Raw genomic sequence first — 13,541 nt, 5'->3', positions numbered from 1 at the left:
ACCACTGTACACTAAGTGCAACTTGAAGATTATATTTCTCCAATGCTTGCTAGCCAAGCAAAAGAAGCCACTAACCCATCATTGTTGCCAAACCTCCAAGAGCATATAAGAGTTGTCCACCTTCAAATAGGTGAGCAAAACTGAGAATGGCCAATATTCAATGGTGCACTTCTTGAGACAACATAAAAACTCTAAAATAGTAGCATGCATGTTAGCAATATCATCAGCAGATACAACAGGTGTAAACAATCTATAACTATAAATCACTTCAAACGGTGCTTTCTTTGTAGTTGTGTATGGTGTATTGTTATATGCAAACTGAAGTAAATCTAAATGTATATCCCATGTCTATGGTTTAGAAATAGTGTAAGCACGTAAAAGATCTAAGATAGTACTGTTAGTGGCTTCTGTTTGACCATTGGTTTCAGGATGAAATGGAGATGAGAAATCAATCGTTGTTCCTAAGTTAGCAAACAAAGTAATCCAAAAATTGTTACAAAATCTAGAGTCACCGTGAGAAATAATAACTTTTGGTAATCCATGATTAGTAAAAACAGTTTTCAAAAACAACTGAGCTGTCTGAGATGTTGTTAAAGTTTTCTTGCATGGAATGAAATATGCTTGTTTACTAAACCTGTCTACAATAGTCCAAATCATATCATGGTTAGCTTTAGTGTTAGGTAAACTAGTAATAAAATCCATAGAAATCTGTTCCCATGGTCTTGATGGAATAGATAAAGGAATTAGTAAACCATACTCTTTACCATGATGTGTCTTAACTCTTTGACAAACCAAACATTCAGAAACAAAGTTAGATACATCAATGTCCATATGTGGCCAATAAAAATCTTCAGTCAATGTATGCAAAGTAGATATAATACCTCTATAACCTTGATATGGAGGAGAATGAATCTCATTCAAAACAAAAGATCTAAATGGAATTGTAACACATAATCTCTTTTCATAAAACATGAATCCATCATTGTAAGACAGTGAATCAATAGGAATCCAATTATTTCCAACTAATTTATTCCAATCAGATTAAAAAGTAATATCCTGATAATAAGTATCTTTCATAAGGGTTAGAGAATCAAATGATATGACAGAGATATTATGAATGGTCGGTCTTCTACTTAAAGCATCGGCTACTACATTCTCTTTACCTGGTTGATATTGGATAAGAGCATGAAAACTCTGAATGAAAGCTACCCATTTGATATGTCGGTCAGATATTTGGGATTGACTAAGGAGATGTCTAATGCTTTGTTGGTCAGTCTTAATCATAAACTCAGAACCCATTAAGTAATGTTTCCATTGTCTTAAAGCTTGCACAACAACTAATAATTCTTTATCATAAGTGGAATATTTAAGTTCGGATGGTTTCAGTTTACAACTAGAATAGGATATGGGTTGATTATCTTGCAGAAGTACAGCTCCTATTCCAGATCCGCTAGCATCAGTAACTACTAAAAAGAATGGTCTATTGAAATCAGGTAGTTGTAATACAGGAGCATGGGTTAATGCATGTTTCAATAAACCAAAAGATTTTTTATTGATTATTAGACCAATGATAAGCAATACATTTCTTTAAATGTTTAAACAAAGGCAAAGCAAGTAATGAAAAATTTCGCACAAACATTCTTGTAAAAACTAGCAAGACCTAGAAAAGAACGTAACTCATGCACATTTTTGGGTATATGATAGTTTAATATTGCTTTTATCTTCTTAGGGTCAACCTTAACACAAGGAACTTCCCCATGTAGGAAAAAAAGAGAATTCCCCATGGAATTCCCTACTTGAAAATACATATAAGTGGGAAAAGTAAAAACTAGGGAAAATGGGACATTTCCTAGTGAGAACAAGTCGGGAATCACATAAGACTTTTCCTATGTAGGAAATATTTCCTACATAGGAAAATACAAAAAATTTTATGTAGGGAATAATTCCTATATAGGAAATATTCCATATATAGGAAAAAAAATCTAGAGGTGATTCCCTAGGTACTCTCACTAGGAAATCTCTCATTATTCCTATTTTTTACATTCCCTACTTATATGTACTTTCAACTAGGGAATTCCATGGGAATTCTCTTTTTTCCTTATCACTTTATCTACTTTTCCCTTACTCTTAGACATGCTAATATCAAACAAGAAATTACACAATAAATTTTTAACTAGAAAATTATATAGAGAATGTCATCATTTCTAAGTAAGGATCAATAACATACATCTAATGATCAAAATATATTAAACAAATTAAGACATCAACATCTACTTCTAGCAACCAAAAGAAAAATGAAAATAATTTTAAAGGAGCATAGAACTAAAAACTAATAAAGCAACATGTGTGTCTTGATTGTTTTATCCCTTAAATTTTCAATATGTTGCAACGTAATAAATGTTTGAGTAATCCCTCAAATCTCCAATATGTTGAAAAGCAATAAATTATTAATGCAAAGTAGAAGTTATGCTAAAACTTCCACATCATCTAGACTAAGCACATTGCTATTTTTGTTTAATACAACTTTGCCATTTCCTAGTAGCCAATAAATAATCTTCTTAATCATATCATCACTTGTTGGCTTCTTTGTATCCTTAATCAATACTCGAAAGCTAGCTTCAATCTTTTTGAGATTCATGTATGTACTCTTTAAAGAAAAGTACATATCATGAATTGTAGGCACACCAAGATACTTCAAAAGTATGGTTTTCATGTTCTCTTTTGTTAACTTGCATTGAATAACAAAAAGAGAATAAGTAACTTATTATACTATGTATAGATAATTAAATGACACGAATTATAATATTAAAAGCCATAAATTTAACTACATGACTATTATATATATATAAATATATATATATAAACTATAAAGCTACCCTTTAAGCATCATTTGAAATGTTAATCTCAAAGCTACAAATTGAACTACATGACTACAATTATATATATCTAATTAAAATATAAATTAACAATAAAGTTACCCTTTGAGTATCACTTGAAATGTTAATCTCAATGCCTTGGTTTGGGAGATCTTTAAATTTCTAATTCAAATAAAATAAAAAAATTAGATTATGCTTTTCATGTATGACATAAACAAAAATACAAACATTTACATCTAGCACATTTGGTTCTTTTTTGTTGATATTGGTACCTCATTTCATGCTCCTTTGTTGCAAAAGATCATTTATCTTCTCACTTGGCTAGTCAACACATAAAATAAATAGTTATGTAATAAATCATATCTTTAGTTATTCACTAAACTATGATGCAATTGTGCTCTCACAAACATATATCAAATACCTTCCTCTTTCTTTGACTTTTTCGAGATGTTTCATTAATGTCATCATGTGGATTAGCCTACATTCAAAACTAAAATTAGTAATCACATTAAAAACATTTATATAGAAAAAAAAGTTACATATCTTATCATTGCTTGAACTATGGATATTTTGTTCCAGAGTTCTTGACATTTATTTGAGTACATTATTTTTTCTAAACCATGTGACAATAACTTTGAAAAGCTGGCACAATTTTCCATATCAAGTGTCTCATCTTCATTTTCAACATCCTACATTTTAAGCATGTAAAGGATAAGATACTGTTAAGAACATGAATCATATGGTCAATCTTAAATTTGATATAAAGCAAAGAACCTCATCGGATGTATAACATTGAAATTCTTCAAAGCTCTTTTCTTCCTCCATGAACATATTCATCTATGGGAAATGAAAGTTCATGTATAAGTATCTGCATAAGAGACATTCTCAAAGAAAGTTATTAGATATGAGCTTAAAAGCATTACCTACAATGATAAATCTGTTTGCTTGTATTGTTGTCCTCTAAAGGAGCTACTTTCTTCAAGAGGCTACATCAATAAAATGAGATCATGTGTATACATCAAATGTCTCCAAAATATATGGAATCAAGTACAAAAATGATAAACATATAAGATTATAAGATACCTTTTTCAAACCTTGTTCATTTGAAATATCATCCATGCTAGGAATGTATACATCAAGTTGATTAGAATCAATAGTAGCAACATATGGTTCATTGTGCCATCAATAAACACCCCTAAATGAGTATGGGAGAAAAAGAATCAATCCTACACTTATGATATCAAACTTATAAATCATATCATCTTACCATTGATGATGTTATGTCATTTGATACATTTTGAAGCTTATCTATATCATCCACTCCAAGAGATGCACATAATTCTCTCTATATGTCATAAGATTAATAGTTCAATAACTAAGAATCTACACCTCCAATATTAGGAAAGCCAATTAAAAAAATTAACAATCAACTTACCTTCTTTAAAAGATCTTTTTTCTTCAAATACTTTCTTTCATCTCGCTTTGTACCCTTCCACCAGTCATATATGTCATTCTCTCTCCATATGTACTCACATCCAGTAAACTTCAATGGTAAAATCTCATGGTGATTCTCTGATATGATTTTCATGATATACTCTTTATCCGCATTTTTATAACGTAGATCATTTGGGTTTAAGGATTCAAACCACCTATGTACTCGATGATAATTTTCGAGCATGACAGTGTGTTGACTTTTAAAGTATTCAGCCAAGAGCGTTTTTCCATAAAGTCTACCCTCTTCTCTAAATTTCAACATGGGTGGCCGATAGATATCATCATATGATGGTATGCGTATCACTCCTATTGATACTCAAGTGATCAAATATCATTAGTTAGTATCACCATTTCAAAAAATGACTCATTATCAAGATAAGAAAGCTGGTAATACCTGATTCTTGGCTTGAAGAAGTATTAAGGCAAGCAATCTCAATGTCTTCCTTTCTTGCATTGTCTCTTCTGTCATCTTTAGTAACTTGTTTACCTATATATACATAGAGTTAACCAAAGCTCACGATAATATAAGGTTATGAAAATTTTCAATAACACAAAAGAAAGTAATTAGATATTTTGTATCAATTTGGGTCACCAAATTTGTACAAGTTTTTGATCCTTAAAGTTGGTACCTGCATCTTGACTTGAAGAAACATTATCGCAAGTAACCTCCTGATCTCCCTTTCTTACATTACCTCTTTTCCCACCTTTTGTTGTTCTTTTATCTATGTTTATATATATACACACAATTACTCAAAGTTAAAAAATATGAATAACTATGAACATTTTAAATTAGGCAAAGACACAAGAAACTCTAAACCACTTACTATATAGGAAAAAAAAGAGAATTTGCTAGTTAGTTTTCCACATAACTAGAAAGAGTATTATATAGGAAAAATCAAACTTTACTGGATTGCCAATCTAGAAACATAGTTTCCAATATAGAAACATTTTTCTAGTTAACTTACCATATAGAAAGCTTTTTTTTGGTTAACTTACTATATAGGAAGTTTATTATCATAACTATCTATATAGTAACTTTATAAAAAAATGTTACTATATAGTAACTTCAGAAATAGACATTATCTATATAGTAACTTCATCGAAAAAGTTACCATATAAGAAATTATAACATATCACATCTATGTAGTAACTTTATCATATAAACTTAGCATATAGGAGGCATATAGTGACATAATCAAATCTCATAGAATGTCATTTTAATATTTTTTATATAAATAATAATAGAAAAATACTTGATTTAAAAAGTGATTTTAATAAAGTAAAAGTGAATAATAGAATTTTTGCCAATTAAGTAGCAAACTATAATGTGAAATCCAAATTGTCCCTATTCTACTACATTAACATTATCTAGGCTTAAACTTCCAATGACTGTATCTTTTATTATAACTTGTTTTTGCACTATGAACCACTGTACACTAAGTGCAACTTGAAGATTATATTTCTCCAATGCTTGCTAGCCAAGCAAAAGAAGCCACTAACCCATCATTGTTGCCAAACCTCCAAGAGCATATAAGAGTTGTCCACCTTCAAATAGGTGAGCAAAACTGAGAATGGCCAATATTCAATGGTGCACTTCTTGAGACAACATAAAAACTCTAATTACAGCAGTAATAAGATCTAATTTCAACAAAACAATGTTGAATATCTTCAGATTTGCTAAGATGAGGCAGAACATAGTAGAGCAGAGAGAGAAATTCAATATGCTGCCAAGAAAGTGTTGTAACAGCAACCTCTGTTGTTTCAAAGATAAAAAATAAGGTCACTTGCTGGTTATTAGGGTTCTACTATCTAAAACCCTAATCTCTGCACCAACACTTGTCAATAACCTCGTTTTTAGGGCATCTTGTCATTTTTAGCCCTAGAATCTGCTCAACATCAGGTTGCCCTGCTATCCTAGAGCTTCAGCACGCATCCCTTACTCACAACTAAGTTATCCTTCAGATCTACCCCCAAACAACCCAAAATGGGTGAAAAACAACCCAACATGGAAGATACACTTTCATGCAACCCAAAACTAATCCAAACTTGGCATTGATCAATTGGGAGGGTGAGACTAGGTCTAAATATGAGGTGATTCCTTTCCACTCCCTGTTTCCTTCAAGGAAGGAGATGACTCATCAGCACACATGAGTGGGATATGTGCCTATAAGCAACAAGGGAGGGGGGTACAGTGTGCTAGGGGAGATTCCCCACATGACCATATCAGAGGATAGAGTATGATTCTTTTGAACTACGATGCATAACTACCATGGCCTTCTTAAAAAATACTTCAGCAATAGAGAAGTGATACATGCTATGTATCATGCTAGATCTAACCTATGACAAAGGGGATACATGCAATGCATTCAAATATGTCCTCTGATGTCCCAAGCATTTTTAAGTTTTTACTTACAAGTTCTTTAATAGCACTACAAACCCTCCCAAGGTCACAAAAGAGACAGTGTTAAAGAGGCTAGAGATACCAATAATCTTCCACTCAATAGAGAACTTAACAACTTCTAAGAAGCATAGGCCTGAACAATACTGGAATCGAGGTCCTGACCTTTGAAAAGTTCTCAATATCCCAAACAACGAAACTATGATTGGCATATACAACAACTGGAAGAACCAAAATATTTGATGTAAAAATAGTGATTGAAGAGAAACCTGACTAATGTATTATCAAAACTGAAGCACTTTACGCCTAACAGCTTTAAGTTTCTTCTCAATGTAAGGACTCTTCAAGTGGTCAACCTTAAGAAGAACAAGGTTTGATCCTTATTATATTGAGCTTTCTTATTTGAAGAGAGCAGAAATCCTTGTACAAACAACATCAATTTGATCGTATGCACCATTTGTAAAACATCAAAACACACATAAACTCCATATTCGGGATTTTGGGAATTTCCCATCAATATGGGAAAACCAAATCAAAATGGATTTCATGAATTTCAGGAATTTCATTAATTTGGAACTTGGTGCAATTAAACATATTACTGCTTATGGTTGTTTCCAAGAGATTGAAAAAAACTCAAAAAGGTGGTGTTAATAAACACCTTAGTTTTAATATCCTTGAACTATTCAAGGAAAATCTTCAGTCGATCGATTCATGTAGACTTTCTTTAGCCTTCAATACAACCTTTGGAGGAATTTTGATTTTTTTGGGAGATTTTGTACCTTTCTTCATCCAAGAGAAGACAATGCTATCTATTGTTTCCCATCGTTCAAGATCTTTTTTGTTGCACATCCAATATTTATCCCAACAATTAAAATACACCTCTGCATCTGTAGCATTTTGACGACTACAAACTGGTGCTCAATATTGTATACGTACCTTGTTGAAGTTTTTGGAATGTCTATTTGTATTGATCTCAGTTTGTGCAACACCAAGCCATATTGGATATATTGGATATGAAGGTCTAACAAGCACAAAGTCATCTTTCTTAACATCAAGCATTGGTTCAAATGCATGTTTGGGTCGTTTGCTCAGAAGACCACAATAGTGATCATTCAACTCTCCTAATCCAATGAAGTCATCTGCATTATCTACATCTATATTGGTTACATCACTTTGTGTTCTTGGCCAAAAATCTATGAAAAATAAATCTTCTTGGACATTTGGAGTTTGAAGAGCGTAGATCATATGTTTCCAATAATCAGTATAAACTTTGTGAACTCTGCTTCAAGTCCTTGTACATTACAAACATGGGCAGCAACATTGGAACACCCTTTGGAAGAGTAGGCTTTCCTGCAAGGTCTCTCTTCCATAATTCAATGCCACCTTCTCTTGGTAACCAGTCTGGGGACTTTGGATGCATCTTGTATTGCATGACAAGTGTATCTCCTTGCATATAAAACCGAAATTGAAGAGGTTTTGAGTGACCAACAAGTGTATCTTTCGTATCACACAAGTATCCCTCAATGTATCTCTTAAAGTCAGGCACATGTGTCAATAAGAAAGGTGTAGGACTAGTCATTTGGCATGATTGAAAATGTTGCATAAGATGAGGAAAAGTGATGGTCATGCTCGTCCTTAGCTTCTCTGAAAATTTGCTGAACATTGCATCAATGTCTTCATGTGTATGACCCACCAAGAGAAACCCAAGCTGGATCATCTTGAATGTTCCTCGTGCAACAAGCAATGATAGATATGCAAAGAGATAGCGATTTTTATTTTCTGACCCACAATTATCAAGTTGAAGAAGTAAGTTCTCTGGCAATCGTTTGAAATGATGATGGTCATCTTGTGGTATATTATCTTCCATGCATGATTTATTTTTTGCAACACCTTGATGGTGGTCTAGTGCTTTTTTTTGAGTTGAGGGCATTTAGTAGCACAGAGGTTGATCTTGGCATTCCATCTACTTGTAGATCACCATTAGCATGCCTATGTAGTCGCTCCAAGTTCCTAAAGCACAATGACAATGAGGCAAGTGTGAAGTTAGAATCAAGAGGCCATAGATCGAGTGAGAAATGTCCATATCTACCTTCTCCATGTCCATGTGTAATCATGCCTGTTAAAGAAACTGGTAGTTGAGTGGATCTTTTAGTCTCTTTTGATCGAAGCCTTAACCTAGGGATAGCTGTCTTTTGCTGGTCCATTTTATCATGTATGATGCACAAGTTTTTATCTGGATCTAATGCTGAGGCCAAGCGCCATTTGTAGTATATGTTCCGACAACTTTGTTGTTGTAGCATGTGACATTGACGCTTCTTTAGAAGCACATTTCGCTCTTGAAAACACTTTGTTGCTACAAGTTGCTCTTTGATCTCTGAGCAAATACTACATTTGGAGAACTCACTTGTCTTTGCTAAGGTTACATGCTTGAACTCTGTGTTCCAAATACGATTGAAGGTGGACAAGGATATTTGCTTACATCCAATACCACTCAATGTTGTATTTACTTCTGCCCATATATCTACCTGCTTATAAACATCTGGGATGACCAATTGTGTCTCCCTTGATCCATCTTGCATTGTTCTACTCTTGTGTGGCATTTGCTCTGCATTCTTCTTAACAAAGTCTCTAAGGATGGCTCTTCCCATCTCTGTGTGATCCCAAGCTGCTCTTATTACCCCCCTGTTTCCATGCATTGCCCTCATCACGCCATGCTCAAATTGTGTTTTGTACCTGTAAAAAGATGTCTTTGGGATTCCATGAATCTCATACCATGCCCTTCCACATACCACTTGTCCATTGAAGATAAAGCTGTACTTCCTTGTTCCCAAGTAATCAATCCTGCATGATGATTCAAACTTGTCATAAACATAGTTTGTGCGGTCTTCAAATTGCAATCCCCAAAAGTATTTACGTAATTTTTGCATTGCTTCTCTATCAGCAAACTGACAACACTTTTCTTGGCAACAATCAATCATGGAAACATGTGAAATGGAGTCCATAGATGTCCTCAAGTTTGCACCTTTAGGGGCAATAATTTGAGGCTTTCTATTGACCATACAATATGATCTCTTCTGAACAAAATTTGATTTTTTTGCAGAAACATAATCTTCATTGGTATCTTCCATGTTTTTGGCACAAGCATTTGTAGAGACAATTTGCATGTATGATTGTTGTTGTAGCAGTGATGTTCCATCATCAAAGGTGACTTGTTTAATAGGCCATCTTTCCAAAGTGACACAGTGGAGGTTGTCATCTATGTATGTTCCTGTGGTTTGATCAAGGGCTTTATCTACCACCACACCAACATCCTCTTCTCCTAGCAATTCAAAGTTTATCACATCATATGGAAAAGCCAATAATATATCCCCTGTCCCAATACACACAATGTTGCCTTCTGTCCATAGCGTCACTCTACGTTCTCTCCAACTTTCACGAATGCTAAGCACATCAATATCCTCAGAAGGTAGTGTTAGCTATATATAGTCTGTCTATATATAGCGCCCCAGGTCCCCTCTATATATTCCTATCATTTGTGCTCAGTTGACACACTTCGGGGGTTCCACTTTTGGTGTCTCCTATCTCTCTTCTCTCCTCTCTTCTTTTCGTCTCTCGTCTTTCTCGCAGTTTCCAACATGGTATCAGAGCGAGGTTCTACAACATCACAAAGATAAGTTTTCTTTATTGTTTTATTTCTTTGCTCATTAGTAGACCTTTGTTTCATGATATTTTGTCAATTTCGTTGATGGGTCGTGCCACTTTCGATCATGATAATTGTTTTCAAGCTGATCATGGTAATTGTTTTCAAGCTGAGGTAATAGTTTCTCTACCCACACCATCTGATTGTTCAGATGTTTTATGCCTCATGGTTTGAATCGTGGAAGAGCGAGAGATTGTTAAGATGTTTTATGCCTCATGCTTTGATTACTGGAAGCGAGAGAGAGGACATTCATGGAAGAGATAGAGAGGACGAGGAAATGATCTCCTGGAACTGGAGAACATTTCCTGCTCCTTGCATTTGGCTTCTAGGAGGACAAGGATTTCTGTGTGCACCCAGTTCCCCTGCCGATAGGCTCGGTCCCTCTCATCACTAGCATTCAAGTTCTGGGTAGGCTCATCTTATTTCGCCTGCTCATCACTTTGCTCGGCTGGATGATCGGTGCTCTGTAAGAAAACCTTGGTATCTGCCCTGGTTTCTGGAGCCCGAGCCCTGTCTTCACTCTGGAGGACTTTTCAGGATTACGACTAATTTTCTTGCATGGCACGACAGTTTGAAAAGCATCTCTATTTTCACATCTTATGCCGATTTTAGCCTATTGCTGCGAGGCATAGCTTTAATCCTTCTCCTATTTTTGCCTCTTCTCCTCTTTTGGTGTACTTTTTGAACTTTCTAGAGCTTTGCTTCCTTGATTGATCCGTGCTTATCAGACGTGGAGCCTTATTAATGTGCTCGCTTCTGCTCCTATGGCTAAACCAACAAGCAAACTGGACAGTTTCGCCAGCGAAAGGATGGCATCTGAGGTCAAAGGTCCCTTGATAGCATCTGAATGCAGCTGAGCTGGCTCATGCGTTGTCATGCTGGGCATGGCTGTGTCTGTGGTCGTGGCTCCTTCCGGCTAGCCTAATTCGCTGGCGACTCATCCAGCCTATTTCGCCAGCAAAAGGAACAAAGTCCCCCTCACGGCTTCTCTGCGCTACTGCTCCTTTTATGACCTTAACCTTCAGATGGACGCCTCAGCTGATGACACATTATTTCGTTTATATTCGTTCCAGCTGATGAGCGTCTATATTCTAGTTGATGACAAATTGTTTTATTTATATTCTGTTCATGGAGCCCCACATGTGTTATGTTGTCTATAGAGCGGCATCGCGAACCGTCTCTATAGACCTTGTGTTGTTCTAATGTCACTGTAACGTTTTTCTTTAAGTTTTGATGTGACAGATATATTGCTTACATCCCAAGTTCAGTTGAAGGAATTTCTTGGAGATTTAATCTTTTGCAGTGATCTCGCTTATCCTTATTTTACATGTTGTATATTTAGGAGTGATAAAGCTCTTTTGATGCCTCTGAATAGGCTGTTGTAATTCAGGAGTGATGTAGCTCCTTCTCTGTTGATGTTGTAATTCAAGAGTGATGTAGCTCCTTTGACGCCTATGAATAGGCTCTTGTAAGTTCAATTTTGTAATTTTATATTTTGAATATTAATATAACAGTAGCCCTATATAGAGCTATGGGTTTTTCCCTTGAGCCCCCAAGGGTTTTTTCATCCATAGTAAGGGACCTTTATTTGAGTGGGGGTGTTAGCTATATATAGTCTGTCTATATATAGCGCCCCAGGTCCCCTCTATATATTCCTATCATTTGTGCTCAGTTGACACACTTCGGGGGTTCCACTTTTGGTGTCTCCTATCTCTCTTCTCTCCTCTCTTCTTTTCGTCTCTCGTCTTTCTCGCAGTTTCCAACAGGTAGGACATGGTCTGATTCGTAATCATCTCCTCTGTCATGAATTGTTATTGAGTTTGAAACAACGACCACATCTTTCTTTCCCCATTTTGCAAAACCACCTACAGCTTCATGAACCTTCATTGCATCAATTGTTGGGAATGGCAAATACGCTGCTACATTTAAATATTTATCAATAGCCACTGAAATATATCCATCTTGAAGTGTTTCTCCATGGCATGTCTCATTTGGATGTATTGCATGCACTCTACCAAGTGCAACAATCTCATAATCAACTAGCAAATTCACAGTTTCTCCAAAATAAAATTTGTTATTCATGATACCTGTACAAGTGAGAAAATTGAGATTTTATCATTTGTATGTTGTCACCTCTCAGAAAGAAGAAAATAGTGATGAAATTGATAAATACAATGAAGTATCAAATTTCATTGAAACAAAAAAAGTACTTAAACATTAGATAGAATGAGTCCAACTTCCATAATAGAAAGTATTAATGGAAACATCGTACAGAAAGAAGGGGATAGATTTGACCATATGGCCAAAAACAAACTTTCTCATGAACTGTGCCGCCCTAAAGTAAATAAGAAAAGTTTCTTCTATTACTTTTAGTTGCCTTGATTTTACTTTATTTTATTAGCTACTCTTTGAGTAAGCAAAAACTTCATTGTGTGTTCTCATTAGGAAAAGATATAGCAGATGTTCAAAACTTGTACTATATCTATTCAACACGAGAACAATGATTAAAATTATTTATAATGTGTATAGGAAAAGATTTAGCCACATGGTCAAAAATCTATTGTATGTATTCCATACCATAGCAAATATAAACATTATTTGTGATCCCCATAGGGGAAAACATAGTCAAATGATTGAAACCTTTATTGTATGTATTTCACATGACAAAAAGGATAAAAGCTCATTGTGGTCTCCATAGAAAAATATTTAGCCAAACGGTGATAACTCAAGCCAAATACATATAACAAGGATAAAAGTTCATTGTGATCTTTATGGAAAAGGATTTAGCCAGATGGTCAAAACCTCTATTGCAACTTTTTTACACAAGACTTAGGATTAAAATTATTTGTGATATCCACAAGAAAAGATTTTGCCATATGGTCAAAACATGTATTTAACCTAGATGATAGCAAGAATAATACTTTTTTGTGATGTCCATAGAACAAGATTTAGCCAAATGTTCAAAGCCTTTATTGTATGTCAACAAGAATAAATAATTTGTGTGATCTCCATTGAAAAATATTTGATCAAATGATCAAAACCTTTATTTCATGTATTCCACATGACAACAAGG

Source organism: Lygodium microphyllum, chromosome 27, assembly GCF_053477565.2.
Source record: "Lygodium microphyllum isolate KBCC chromosome 27, Lygodium_microphyllum_v1.1.10, whole genome shotgun sequence".
Lineage (NCBI taxonomy): Eukaryota > Viridiplantae > Streptophyta > Polypodiopsida > Schizaeales > Lygodiaceae > Lygodium > Lygodium microphyllum.
This window is presented reverse-complemented; position numbering follows the sequence as displayed.